General features: G+C 35.2%; 1 long non-coding RNA gene across 1 annotated transcript; it reads right to left on the bottom strand.

Annotated features, from left to right (window-relative positions):
• Nucleotides 1–9,052: 9,052 nt before the first annotated feature.
• Nucleotides 9,053–10,141, bottom strand: LOC119190210. Its single transcript, XR_005112813.1, has 3 exons — nucleotides 9,763–10,141; nucleotides 9,432–9,588; nucleotides 9,053–9,148 (listed from the first exon to the last, which is right to left on the bottom strand). It is a non-coding gene; the product is annotated as an uncharacterized LOC119190210 (long non-coding RNA).
• Between the last annotated feature and the right edge of the window lie 3,360 nt (nucleotides 10,142–13,501).

Here is a 13,501-nt window from a genome sequence, read left to right as displayed (position 1 = left end):
TAGTAAGCATTAGGAATATAGAAATATCTCAGGAATACTTATGGCCACGCAATACTTTATGATTCAAAGTTCTGTCGTTATATGATCAAATATAAAAAAGTAGCATCTGTTCTTAGCGGTTCGAGGTACAAAATTCATCAAAATCGGTTTAGTAGTTGAGCGGACAAAGCGTGAGTTACTTTCACATTTATATAATATGGATTTGCGTTTTACCACTTTAAACCAAGCAGATCTCGCGTCCGACGTCCACACTGGTGCCAAGTGACCAGTTATAACTCATCTCTATATAAATTAGGTTCAAATTTCGTTTCGCCGCACGTAACGACCGATTAAATTACTTTATCTATAAGATACTGTTGCCAAAATTTTTAAAAAATCCATTTTGGCCCATCGCCAGGCTCCTGTTGGCTTCACGTCCCAAATACAATATTTTATCCGAATCCTGCGATTAGGCTGTATCCATATACACGGATCTACGTTTAGTCTGCAAGTAGCGGTTTTTTGGTAATACATCTTGGAAATAAAACTATTGTACTCGAGCTTTACAATCAGTGTAAATGGAACTTTAAACTGTGTCAAAGGGAATAGTGAATTTATGTGAGCGATTTTGGTTATTTTATTTTCTCTTTGCGTGAAAGCGAATATTCTTCGCTCTTAGATAGTGCAGCCCAAGTATAAAAGCTAACCAGTTTGGGAGGACGTCCTGTCCTGTCCGTAGATTTATACAGTGGTGCTCGACCCGGAATTCGAACATGAGCTCCCGGTCTGCCTAACTGAATTACTGATATTATGATAGAAAACAGGCAACTCACATCTGATCGATTTTTTTTCTACTTATGAACAACTTTAACGAAAATATGACAGCAAAATAATTACAACGTTAAAGTTTACAGGTACAATTGCGAAAGATAAATGAATTCTCTGTTCTCTGAAACCGAAGCGATATACTTTAATACAAAACTTAGCTCCGCTCGCTCCGACCACTAACTACGGTAAAATCAATTTATCTTCTAGTTCTTGATTTCTTATGTAAGCTGAGTACTAAGTTGGAGGTGGATCGCGGATGCTATTCCTGCTTTGTAAACAATCCAGTTGCGAGGAAACTGACCAAGCCTCAAATCAAATGGGTTTAGATAGGTACGTTCAATGAATTTGTTTATATTCTCAGGTCACATATATATTTGAAGAAGCATGAATAATTAGGGATCTAAAACAACCTCTGAGTATTCTCCGCGATTCTCTATCCCTTTTATTTTGTACTAAATTTGATTATAATCACTTCAGAAGAATCGAGGCTAGGAAAATCATTAAAAAAAATTTACACAAAGTTTTGTCTGACCTGATATATGATTTTGGTACTTCCCAACCCAACTAGATCAAAAAGCTGACAAAGAATAATAAACCTTAACACGAACAGGATAATGAAAAAAACATCCAGCAGAAGGTATAGGCGTTATGAAAAGTGATGCAATATTGTGTCTGCGGCCTTATGACGTCAGCATTTTAATTTACATCACCCGCGGAGATTTATTCATTCAATTATTGGATATCACTCGGAGTAACAGATATATCAGTGAAATGGTTCGTGCGATTTATGGGGGACTGTCTTACCCCATAACACTCGTAATGTAGAGTTTGGAGAACATTATGGTGTTCGTATTGTGATTATTTATTGTCATTCATATTATAATGACGTGTGACCGAAGATAGCCCGGTTCCTAATGGCTTTCATTTAGTTCATTTTTGTGTTGCATTGCAAAAATATACTACGATTTTTTGTTAGTTCTTCTACTATCACATTTTATAATATTGCAATTTTATCAAAGGTTTTCTTTATATTTTTCATGAAACAATTTTATGGATTTTACCAGACCCCAGTCTCTGCTAGAATTTGTAGATATAGTTGTAGTAATGTTCTTTATTCAAATGTTATCTAAAGAGTTTGAACAGACAACGCCCTGGAAATTTGAAAAAAAAATATTGAAGGAAGGAAAAACATACATGCGGTTTCCGAGATGCATATTTTGTAAAAGTCTATTTCATTTCACGTCTGCATCATGAAGGTTGATTTATAGATGACGCCTCGGTATAGGTCCAATCAAAAATGTTTTGTTTACAAAGGTAATTACTTGTATTTTTTATTGCTTCATAAGACGAGGCTAGGTTGCCGTTCGCCTGATGGTAAGCGATACGGCCGCCCATAAACAGTAGAAACACCATCCAACACCTTGAATTACAAAGTATTGTTTGGTATTCCACTGCGCTCGCCATCCTGAGACATGAGATGTTAAGGCTTATTATGTCCAATAGTTACACTGGTTACAATGTCCTTCAAACCGGGACTTAACAGCTTGCTGCTTGGCGGGAGAAATAGACATTGCGGTGGTACCTACCCAAGCGGACTCTCACATATGAGAGACCTACCACCAGTAAGTATATTACTGTATTTGTTTCTTTGTGTGTTTTATTAGTTATGTAAGAGAGTTCTGTTATTATTAAATAAATGAATATATCTGCTGACTATTCAATTACGCCACTTGTATTCAGTATGTTGATGGGCGGAACAAAAGCATTATTTCAAAGGAAATTAATATTTGCATTTCGTTTTTCTACGAATATTATATAACTATGCCTGAATTTCGAGTGATATTGATTTCATGTTTCGCTTCATATTATTATATTATAGTTTATTTATTTCGATTAACAAAATACGACCCTCGTTTGTTTTGTTTCTTTGATTACTTATTATTGCTTTATATAATTCATTACCCGAGATGGTGTTTAATCTACTCTATTCGATGTTTGTGTAAAACGTTTAAGGGAAATGACTGAATTTTTGAATTTTTTATATGCTGATGGTCGGATATATTTTGTATCCGCCCGGATAGCGACCGCCGTACCCAAGGTGTTACAACCCGCCATAGTGGCCAATGTCGCGTTCCGGGATCAGCCTGGATATATTTGGTTCCAACAGGTATAATTGTGTCGACTGTCGAGGGGTAATCATCTCTCGTCAGTCGACATTCTATTGGATCCCACTTCGCTTACCATCAGGTACAGAAGGGTCAATTTACCGTGCCCGTATAAAAAAAAAAGTTAAAAGCCTTATTCTTTTATAAAAGACTTGAAGAAAGAAAAGTAATATATCACAGTCAGTTTTAACTCTGGTAATCATGTGCGGAATCGAAAGGAAACAAATGGTGAAAGGGTGGAAAAAGTGGTCACCTAACTGCTATAAATTACGTCATAGTTCTGTTACTACGTGTTAACATACACTTGGAGCAATCATTTGAATAACAGATTGTCAACCTTATATCCCTGTGATAAAGGTCACAGCAAATGCAAAGTGTGTTTGGATTCTCTTACCTCTTTTAAAGATGTTTTAAAAATGTTCTAAAGGAAAGTGTATTTTATTTCGTTGTAGATAAAGTTGCGTTTTTGGTAGTAAGTAAAGGATACCTCTTGAGAAACAATTTATGTGTTTGTCTGAGTTCGGAGTTTTCGGGTCATTATTTTATTTACTGATGCCGCCTTGAAGTTGTAACAATTTTTTATAGTACTACTAGCTAGTTGTTTCTGATATATGCGGACCAGGAAAATAAAAAACCTCACCATATTGTAAAATAAATACAAAATTTATTGTACTGACAACGTTTAATTTTAGTTTAGTTTTTTGTTTTCTTCTAGCTGTGTATGCTCATTATTTTTGTCCTGATCTTTATGTCATTGACATCTTTTGATGATGATATCGATACTAGTGTATAACGCATATATAGGTATAACGCATAAGAGATTGGAAATTTTGCTTTGTTCAGCTACTTTTGTCGCCGACTGTACATAGTTTTTCATAGATGTAAAATAAAGGTTGCTATTCGATCGTAAATCTATACTATTATATAAAGCAGAAGTTTGTTTGTTTAAATGCGCTAATCTCAGAAGCTACTCGTTTAAATTGAAAAGTATTTTAGCGTTGGATAGCCCATTTATCGAGGAAGACAATAGGCTATATAACACCACGCTATGGCTGATAGGAGCAGAGCATCAATGAAAAATATTGCAGTCATAATAAGAGGTAATTATATGAATGCATGCATATGTTTAGAAGTACTGTTACCCCTCCATCAAGCAAGTTCTAAAGCGATGTGGGTACCGAAGTGCCTCGAGTTTCAACTATAAGTCGTACAAGTGTTCAAGGGGAAACGGAATAAAACGTACCATTCATTAGAAACGGTAAGAGCGCTTTAAAAAATCTTTTTACAGCGTTCAAAGCTATATTTAATTTGTTTTATATGTGCGCGTAATTTAATGGATATAATTCAAAGATTGGATTTGTGAACCTTAAGCGATGTACGTACGGGTTGTTTTCGCTCGCGTTTTGTAAAATGCGTGCATTTTCAATGAACTCAGTAATCGTTGCCGTGTAAATGATCCTTTAATGAATTTAGGGTCACGTGGTTATATGAGAAAAGCCACTTATATAAGCGTAGAAAATGAGAAATAAAAGGGTTATTACTTCCAGTTATTTGGACGAATAAACGGAACATTTTATTTTACTTCTGTGTTTTTACGTAGAAAATTGAGTTTGAATATTGCTATCTCCGTTTTTCCACTGGCCCCTATCCAATGTGGGGGCTATTTCAATCATGTGATAGCAATTATTTGCTTTAGACTATTATTATTATAAATCCTCTTGGCTAGGTTATCTGAATCTTAAAAATAATCATGAATTATTAATTATAACAATACTTTGGCTGTTTGATTTAATAATTTGCTGTTGTTTTTCAAGCCTTCAGTGAATTTGACTAAAGCCTAAAATTTAACACAATCCCACACCACACTCTTCACTAGTTCTTCTTGATTTCCGCAAACTTACTTGTCTTGTCTTTAAAGGGGCAGGCAGAGGAGCACCCGCCAAAAATTGCATTTATTTTTCGCCATGCGTATTGTCCTATGATGTGATAGTGGGTAAACCTATCGCTATATCTAGCACAAATATCAGACTTCGGGCTGATACTAAGTAAAAAAACTCAATATCACTTTGCCAGACCCGAAGATCAAACCCGAGACCTCAGCACTGCAGTTGTCCCGCAATACAACGACGCCACCGCAGTCAATGTTAGTATTTATAAAATATTATATTAAAAAAATTAGATGCAAAATACAAGCATTAAATATAAGATATACGGAACACCCGACGTATGCAGCAGGTGCGAGCTTACAGCAGTTTTAATGGGCTTTTTATTTCCATCCCGCTTTTTAACTTTTCATCTAACATGATGTGGTTTTCACAGTAATTAAAATATATACTTTATAAAGTATTACGTGTATAATGTAAGGAACTACGATGTCGTCGGACCCTCTGGTTGTACCTCTTTGATGTCCTTCTTTCTAGAGTGTGGTATGAGATATTATATGGAAAAAATCAAAGTAAACGTGGTTTAAGAAAATTATTTTGTATATATAATTTTATAGCGAGATATTTTTTTATAAATTGGATTTGATTATAGAATTATTAGAACTCAGTATTGACTATTGCCATTTAGTGTGATTGTTGTGCGTTATCACTATAATTATGTCAATATTACATCCATCTTCCAGTGATGTTGACGAGATGGCGGTATATATTAATTGTACCATCACAATTATGTGTCTGCGGCGATCATATATTATACAAAAACAAAGATTATTATTATTTAGTGAAAATAAATAACGACAAATGAATAACACTAACAACTGCCATGATGAAAGAAAGAAAGACAGAAAAGAAAGAAAGAATGTTGACGATGAGCTGCAATTCAATTCTCGCGCCAAAGCAATCCTCTGCCTTTTTTATTCGTGCACGATAATGTGACCTCACTGCACTTGTAAGCGTAGTGGGGGCAATACAGAGTGTCAAATGACGAGAGGAACGCCTCGGCAGTCAATACAATTATGCCAGCCTGCTTGAGACCGGATATAGCAGACCTGGAACGTGATCTATATGCATCGTGTCTTTATACACAGTATCATATTTAATAAATAAAGTTGGCGTCGAAAATAGCAAGACCAAATAATCTACTTATTTCCTGTATATATTTGCGAGCATTCCCCGGGTTATTTTTAACAGTGGGCATCAAATCGCTTTTACGTAACTTAAGTCCTTAAGTAGGTCACTATGGCGGGTTTTACACATCGTGTTCGGTAGTTAATATCCTCCTCCTCCTTGTTTCGATTCTCCAATGCTGGGGTTCGTGTGTCATCAGGGAAACAGTCCTTCGCGCACAATATTGTGCCATCTGGCCCGGTTTTTAGCGACATGAACCGCTTCAGCTACATTAATGTTGTACGGTGCAGACCTCATCGGTCCAGCGCCTTGGATTCCTGCCTCTCAATCTCTTGCCCTCCAATAATATCCATCCAAGTCAATATCCCACCACCAGCAACTGTTTAGTAGCGCCTCTGCTTACCCAGTCGGAAGACCGATTAGAACTTGTAGAGTTAATAAGAAGTCTATTACTATAATAGAGTCGATAAGAACTCTGTTACTCCATCAAGATCCTATAAAGCCTATTTTAGTTAACTTTACATACAGCTGTAAAGAATATTAATCATTGAATTACAGCGTCTGAAACAGTGAAACGCTCGTAAACTGAATTTCAGCGAGTACTGGAATTTTACCCTCTTAATTAACGGGAACAACGGGAACTCTATTGAGGTGCCGATAATCGTTTGGTAATGCGACCGGGAGTTTAACCAAACTGCTCTTTAACTATTTTGGGTAAGCACCGATTGTTAATACGAGAATGTTAGAGTTCATTAGAATATGATAGGTAATTGTCCATTCATAGCAGTATTACCAGAAAGAAAAGGATTTTGTTACATAAAATTCTACCTCATCGCAATTTGAGGTCGCGTGTGAGATTAGATGTTAAGTCTCAAGTAGCCTAGTATTTATAATAATTAATAATATCAGCCGAGTATTATATATTGTCGCACTGCTGGGCACGGGCTTCCTCTACTACTGGCCTAGAGTGGATTGGCAGACTTCACACACCCTCCAAATTCCTATAGAGAACTTCTCAGTTATGCAGGTTTCGTCACGATGTTTTCTTTCGCCGTTACAGTAAGCGATAATTCACAAAGAATACACGCATTACTTTAGAAAAGTTAGATGTCCGTGTCCTTGGGTTGTGAACCTGGGGCATTCGTTTCGGTAGTCTGTTTTAGTCCCAACTAGGCTAACGCCGCTAGTACTTGCTGTTCATACTATACTTCAACACCAACATTAGAAAACAAAAATCACACACATCAAACCAAATTAGTTTTGTTGGTGCTAGGATAAATTTATATTCGCCCGGATAGCGACCATCGTACACAAGGTGTTAAAACCCGTCAAAGCGGCCCACGTAAGTGTGTAGCGTTCCGGTATCAGCCTGTGTATATCCACTAACAACAGACCTAGGCATACTTATATCAACTGTCAAAGGGTAATCATCTCTCATCAGTCGACATTCTGTTGTCAGTGGGGTCACTTTGCCGTGCTCGTATAAAAAACATACTCCACTGACAACTGCATAATGCATTCCATTTTTTTATCTGATAAAGAGAGCAGTGTAACTATGCGGCACTAATTCAAAATTCTGGATGGTACTGTTATTATACTTAGTTGTCGTGATTCAGTTATGACATAAAATATAAATAAAATAGTTATCATACGAAAAGTTGGATATGATTTGTGAGATCTTTAGTCTATTTGGATATCAAATATTGCAGTTGTAATGCAAAACGTGAACATTACAGTAAAGTTTGGTCGTCTATCTTTGGCGCACCAACTGACAAAAGTTTGCACTACAGTGGAGGCGTTTTAACTACTAGCGCAAATAAGTTCAGAAGGTCCACTCTGCAACGCTAGATTCACTAACAGGATTGTTAAATTGGCTCATAGTGAATGTAGATAACCTGAGATGTCTCCAAGTTTACCCACAATCTAATGACAAATAGGGTACTTAAGAATAGATAAGCGTGCCATTTCATTTATACAGTATTCATAATGCAAAAATACTCTTGGATGTTTATAAAGCAATTCGATTATCATGGTGAATACAACCTAAACCCAAACTCTCAATTCGCAGTAAGTCACTTAAACTAAACATCAGTAGACCTACTTCGAAAAACGAACACCGAAACGTCGTTCCGAAACGAAGAAACGACAAAGTTCGGATTTAACCGTACTACCAAATTACTTCGTATCCGTCATAGTTCCTTTCGGAACCATAAACAAACGTTCGAATGAAAATATTGTGTCGGATTAGAGATGTATATCTTCAAAACCGTAAATTTTACCTATTATAATATTCTTGTGAAAAAAACATTTAAATTGGATGTCTAATTAGGTTTTCTGTTATATAACTATTATTTCATAACTCTAAATATTTATTAGATACAAAATAACAAATATTTTTGCTGATTTTGCAATCTACGGTCTTATTGCATTGTGTTTTAATCTGTGGAATATTATAATTTTTGACAATTGATGGACATTGACAAGTTGACTGGCGAAAATCACAACAAATTGGAATTGAAATTTACAAGTAAAATTTATTTATTGTATTGGTAAGTTTATTAATAAAATGTTATTTATTCGCTTTAAACAAATATCTTTTCAATTGCAAAGGCAGTTATTGTGTAATAACAAGTAAATTCCTTGGTTTGATCTATTAAAGAAATCATTAGTTTTGCCCATCGATATACACAATGGTTTTACGGTAAAATTTATTGAATCTTTCTGTGAATTTTATTATTTTTCATCCCAGTAGGAATAAGAACCCATATATTTATGTACCATGTGTTAGGATGTTTACAATAAACAATTAACATTTTTCTTATGATTCCACCTAACAGTTTCAAGGAGAGTACGACGACGAGTGCGCCCAGCGACACAGGCGCACCTCTAACCGGGTCCTTCGCATTGACTGAACTGAAAAAAAAGTACTGGAGGGATTCTGAGAGAGTTAAAAGAAATGAATAAAAATTAAAAAAACGAATACAAAAATGATTGTAATAATGTTTTATTTTCCAATAACATATATTTGGTAGTTAATCTTCCATGCGTGATGCAGTGTTGGTTATGGCAGCTCTAGCGAGTTAGTAGTTGTTTAATTATTTTATTCTGAAACAAGAAAACATATTATGTTTAAAGTCTAATAAATTCAAAGTCATAGGCACTTTCTACAAAGGATGGCATAAAATTCATAAGTTTTCTAAGGATTATATGGGTGCAGTCAATGCACCCACATATGCCTGGAATTACATATTTATGAAACAATGAGAAATTATTAATGGCTTGTTTAACCTAAGTAAATAGAGGTTTAAATTTATTTTAAATTAAAGGCTAATGCTATGTGGATGACACTTAGGTACTTTCTAAGAATGATTAATATCTATTAACTCACTGTTCTTTAATAAGAGTCCTTTCTTGTCGGTTTTGTGGAAATTTTATAAATTTAGTGAATATATGAGGCTGACTCAGACACTTGCCTGAGGCACTCAGAGACTGTTTGCTGGGCCATGGACCCATCTATACTTAGTTCCACAGCTCCCTAACAACTCCTGGAATAAAAATGTAGCACAGTCAAAATATGAAATTGACAAATATTATATACATTTTAGTACAATGCATCAAAAAACAAAAACAAGATCATTTAGACGTTAAGAATACTACATATACTAATACCAGCTAGGTTCTTGAGAGAGGTAGAAAGTAATATTTCTTCTGTAGCTTACCTTAGTGGTAGTATCAATTCCCCGTATATGTTCTTTGGAGGAATTAGTGGAACTATATCCTCGCAGATGGTTTCAAAAAGGGGTGGCAAAGTCCTATAAGTTCTTACAAATTCCATGTTACGAAGGTTTTACGCAGTTAGAGACGCTTCCAACTTCGCCCAGCACTTTCCTATCGCAACAATTCATCACACAGGAGTTATTGAGCAATTTTAAAACCTCTGAAGTACCAAACGAAAATCAAACGAAAGGATTAGAGCTTTCGTAAAATTGACGCTAAGATCCGAACGCAGAAACGAAGTATTTTATGTCAAATGTGTTTTCATAGTGCGGTCGACGAAAGTAAAAATGTCATAAGTGTCAAAATCCGATTACGGATCCGTCGTCGAATCCGTCTTCGGATCCGTAACACTTCGTAGTAAGAAAATGTACGATCCGTCATCCGAAACAACGGATTTCGTTTTTCGAAGTAGACTCTCTGACGTTAAAAGGCCTTTCTTCGTAAATCCATAAGAATTGTCATAATATAAGCGACGGTAATGTAAAAGACTTAAGAGCGTCTTCAATTTGCCGTTAAGAACTGCGCGACTGCAGCGCGTCAGTCGCGCGTTTTTTTTTCTATTTGGACATACTTTACGGCGTAGTTACTGCTAGTTTGAAGGAGCCCTTACAATGACAACCATTTATAATTCGACGTAACTTACTAAAAGATATACAGAAAATATATAAAAATTATAATAAATAAAACCTTCTGTACCGTATTCCGGTATGTTGAAGCTAAAAGTTAAGCAGTTAGGGCGCTATGAATGCGGACCGTGAGGGAATCGAATCTGTAAGTTAGTTGACGCGGAGGTATTTAGAGTGCCGCCTGTATCACGTGATGAATCATTAATGTGTGCTGGACTGGGGATGTCGAAGCTAAGTATTAACACAGGGTGTTATCGTTGGGAGATATAGAGGACATTCCACGTAAATGAGAAAGAAATAAATGATAGACCTTATAAGATGTACTTATAACAAAAAAATTTACTAAGTCTGGAGTCAAATGCCTTCTCAGTCACAATAGAACTACGTATAATGTCACAAATAAGTGAAATGTACGCATTTTTGTATGCAGTATGTTGTGAAGGAAAGGTATCAGAACTACTTAGGGAGTATAATTAAAGCTTATAAGTAAAGGTAAAACGAGTGTATAATATTATTTTATAGATATTGTGTTCGTAGTTTCATCGTAAAAATATACATATGTATGAGGGAACAACTACAGATTCGCGATTCCGTTCTCGGACTGCTGTAGATCTACTTCGAAAAACGAACACCGAAACGTTGTTCCGAAACGAAGAAACGACGAAGTTCGGATTTAACCGTACTACCAAATTACTTCGGATCCGTCATAGTTCCTTTCGGAACCATAAACAATCGTTCGAATGAAAATATTGTGTCGGATTAGAGATGTATATCTTCAAAAACCGTAAATTTTTACCTATTATGATATTCTTGTGAAAAAAACATATAAATTGGATGTCTAATTAGGTTTTCTGTAATATAACTATTATTTCATAACTCTAAATATTTATTAGTTACAAAATAACAAATATTTTTGCTGATTTTGCAATATACGGTCTTATTGCATTGTGTTTTAATCTATAGAATATTAGAATTTTTGACAATTGATGGACATTGACAAGTTGACTGGCGAAAATCACAACAAATTGGAATTGAAATTTACAAGTAAAATTTATTTACTGTATCGGTAAGTTTATTAATAAAATGTTATTTATTCGCTTTAAACAAATGATCTTTTTCATTGCAAAGGCAGTTATTGTGTAATAACAAGTAAATTCCTTGGTTTGATCTATTAAAGAAATCATTAGTTTTGCCCATCGATATACACCATGGTTTTTACGGTAAAATTTATTGAATCTTTCTGTGAATTTTATTATTTTTCATCCCAGTAGGAATAAGAACACATATATTTATGTACCCTGTGTTAGGATGTTTACAATAAACAATTAACATTTTTCTTATGATTCCACCTAACAGTTTCAAGGAGAGTACCACGACGAGTACGCCCAGCAACACAGGCGGACCTCTAATCGGGTCCTTCGCATTGACTGAACTGAAAAAAAAAGAAGTACTGGAGTCTGATAAATTCAAAGTCATAGGCACTTTGTACAAAGGATGGCATAAAATTCATAAGTTTTCTAATGGTTATATGGGTGCAGTCAATGCACCCACATACATTTGCCTGGAATTACATTTTTATGAAAAAAATGAGAAATTTTTAATGGCTTGTTTAACCTAAGTAAATAAAGTGTTTAAATTTATCTTAAATTAAAGGCTAATGCTATGTGGATGATACTTAGGTACTTTATAAGAATAATTAATATCTATTAACTCACTGTTCTTTAATAAGAGTCCTTTCTTGTCGGTTTTGTATAAATTTTATAAATTTAGTGAATATATGAGGCTGACTCAGACACTTGCCTGAGGCACTCGAGACTGTTTGCTGGGCCATGGACCCATCTATACTTAGTTCCACAGCTCCCTAACAACTCCTGGAATAAAAATGTAGCGCAGTCAAAATATGAAATTGACAAATATTATATACATTTTAGTACAATGCATCAAAAAACAAAAACAAGATCATTTAGACGTTAAGAATACTACATATACTAATACCAGCTAGGTTCTTGAAAAAGGTAGAAAGTAATATTTCTTCTGTAGCTTACCTTAGTGGTAGTATCAATTCCCCGTATATGTTCTTTGGAGGAATTAGTGGAACTATATCCTCGCAGATGGTTTCAAAAAGGGGTGGCAAAGTCCTATAAGTTCTTACAAATTCCATGTTACGAAGGTTTTACGCAGTTAGAGACGCTTCCAACTTCGCCCAGCACTTTCCTATCGCAACAATTCTTCACACAGGAGTTATTGAGCAATTTTAAAACCTCTAAAGTACCAAACGAAAATCAAACGAAAGGATTAAAGCTTTCGTAAAATTGACGCTAAGATCCGAACGCAGAAACGAAGTATTTTATGTCAAATGTGTTTTCATAGTGCGGTCGACGAAAGTAAAAATGTCATAAGTGTCAAAATCCGATTACGGATCCATCGTCGAATCCGTCATCGGATCCGTAACACTTCGTAGTAAGAAAATGTACGATCCGTCATCCGAAACAACGGATTTCGTTTTTCGAAGTAGACTCTCTGGACTCCATCCTCAGCCAGCTGAAGGAGTTCAACGGGAAACCTGTGACGGAAATATCCAGAGCATGCAACTACAAAAACTCCCAAAAAAAATCCATACCGTTTCAAAAACAAAAATAAAAAAAATGTTTGGAAATACGTGAAATGTGAGGCACAATGCGGCGATGTATTTGTTCATCCGATCGGCATTAGGGTGCCGACAGAAATAATATTGCTAAATCACCATTCACATACACATTCACCATAAACCATTCTTTATATAACACTGGCATAATTCCTTCAAAAAGAAACTATTGCGCCTTGTATACTGCAGCTTAGGGATAAATATAAATAGAAAATACGGTGATACATACTCACTTGCCATTATTTAACAAAAGTATAATTAAACGATTATAAATTCATATATATTAAACGATTATTAATGTTTAAAATATCTCAATAATAAGACTTAAATGCAAAACCGCAATCTTTCACATTAATATCTCCACTAATGGAAGCCCTTTTAATAATTGTATATACCATTTGATCGCCCTCA

The sequence above is a fragment of the Manduca sexta genome, chromosome 22 (assembly GCF_014839805.1).
Source record: "Manduca sexta isolate Smith_Timp_Sample1 chromosome 22, JHU_Msex_v1.0, whole genome shotgun sequence".
NCBI classification, from domain to species: Eukaryota; Metazoa; Arthropoda; class Insecta; order Lepidoptera; family Sphingidae; genus Manduca; species Manduca sexta.
This window is presented reverse-complemented; position numbering and strand designations above follow the sequence as displayed.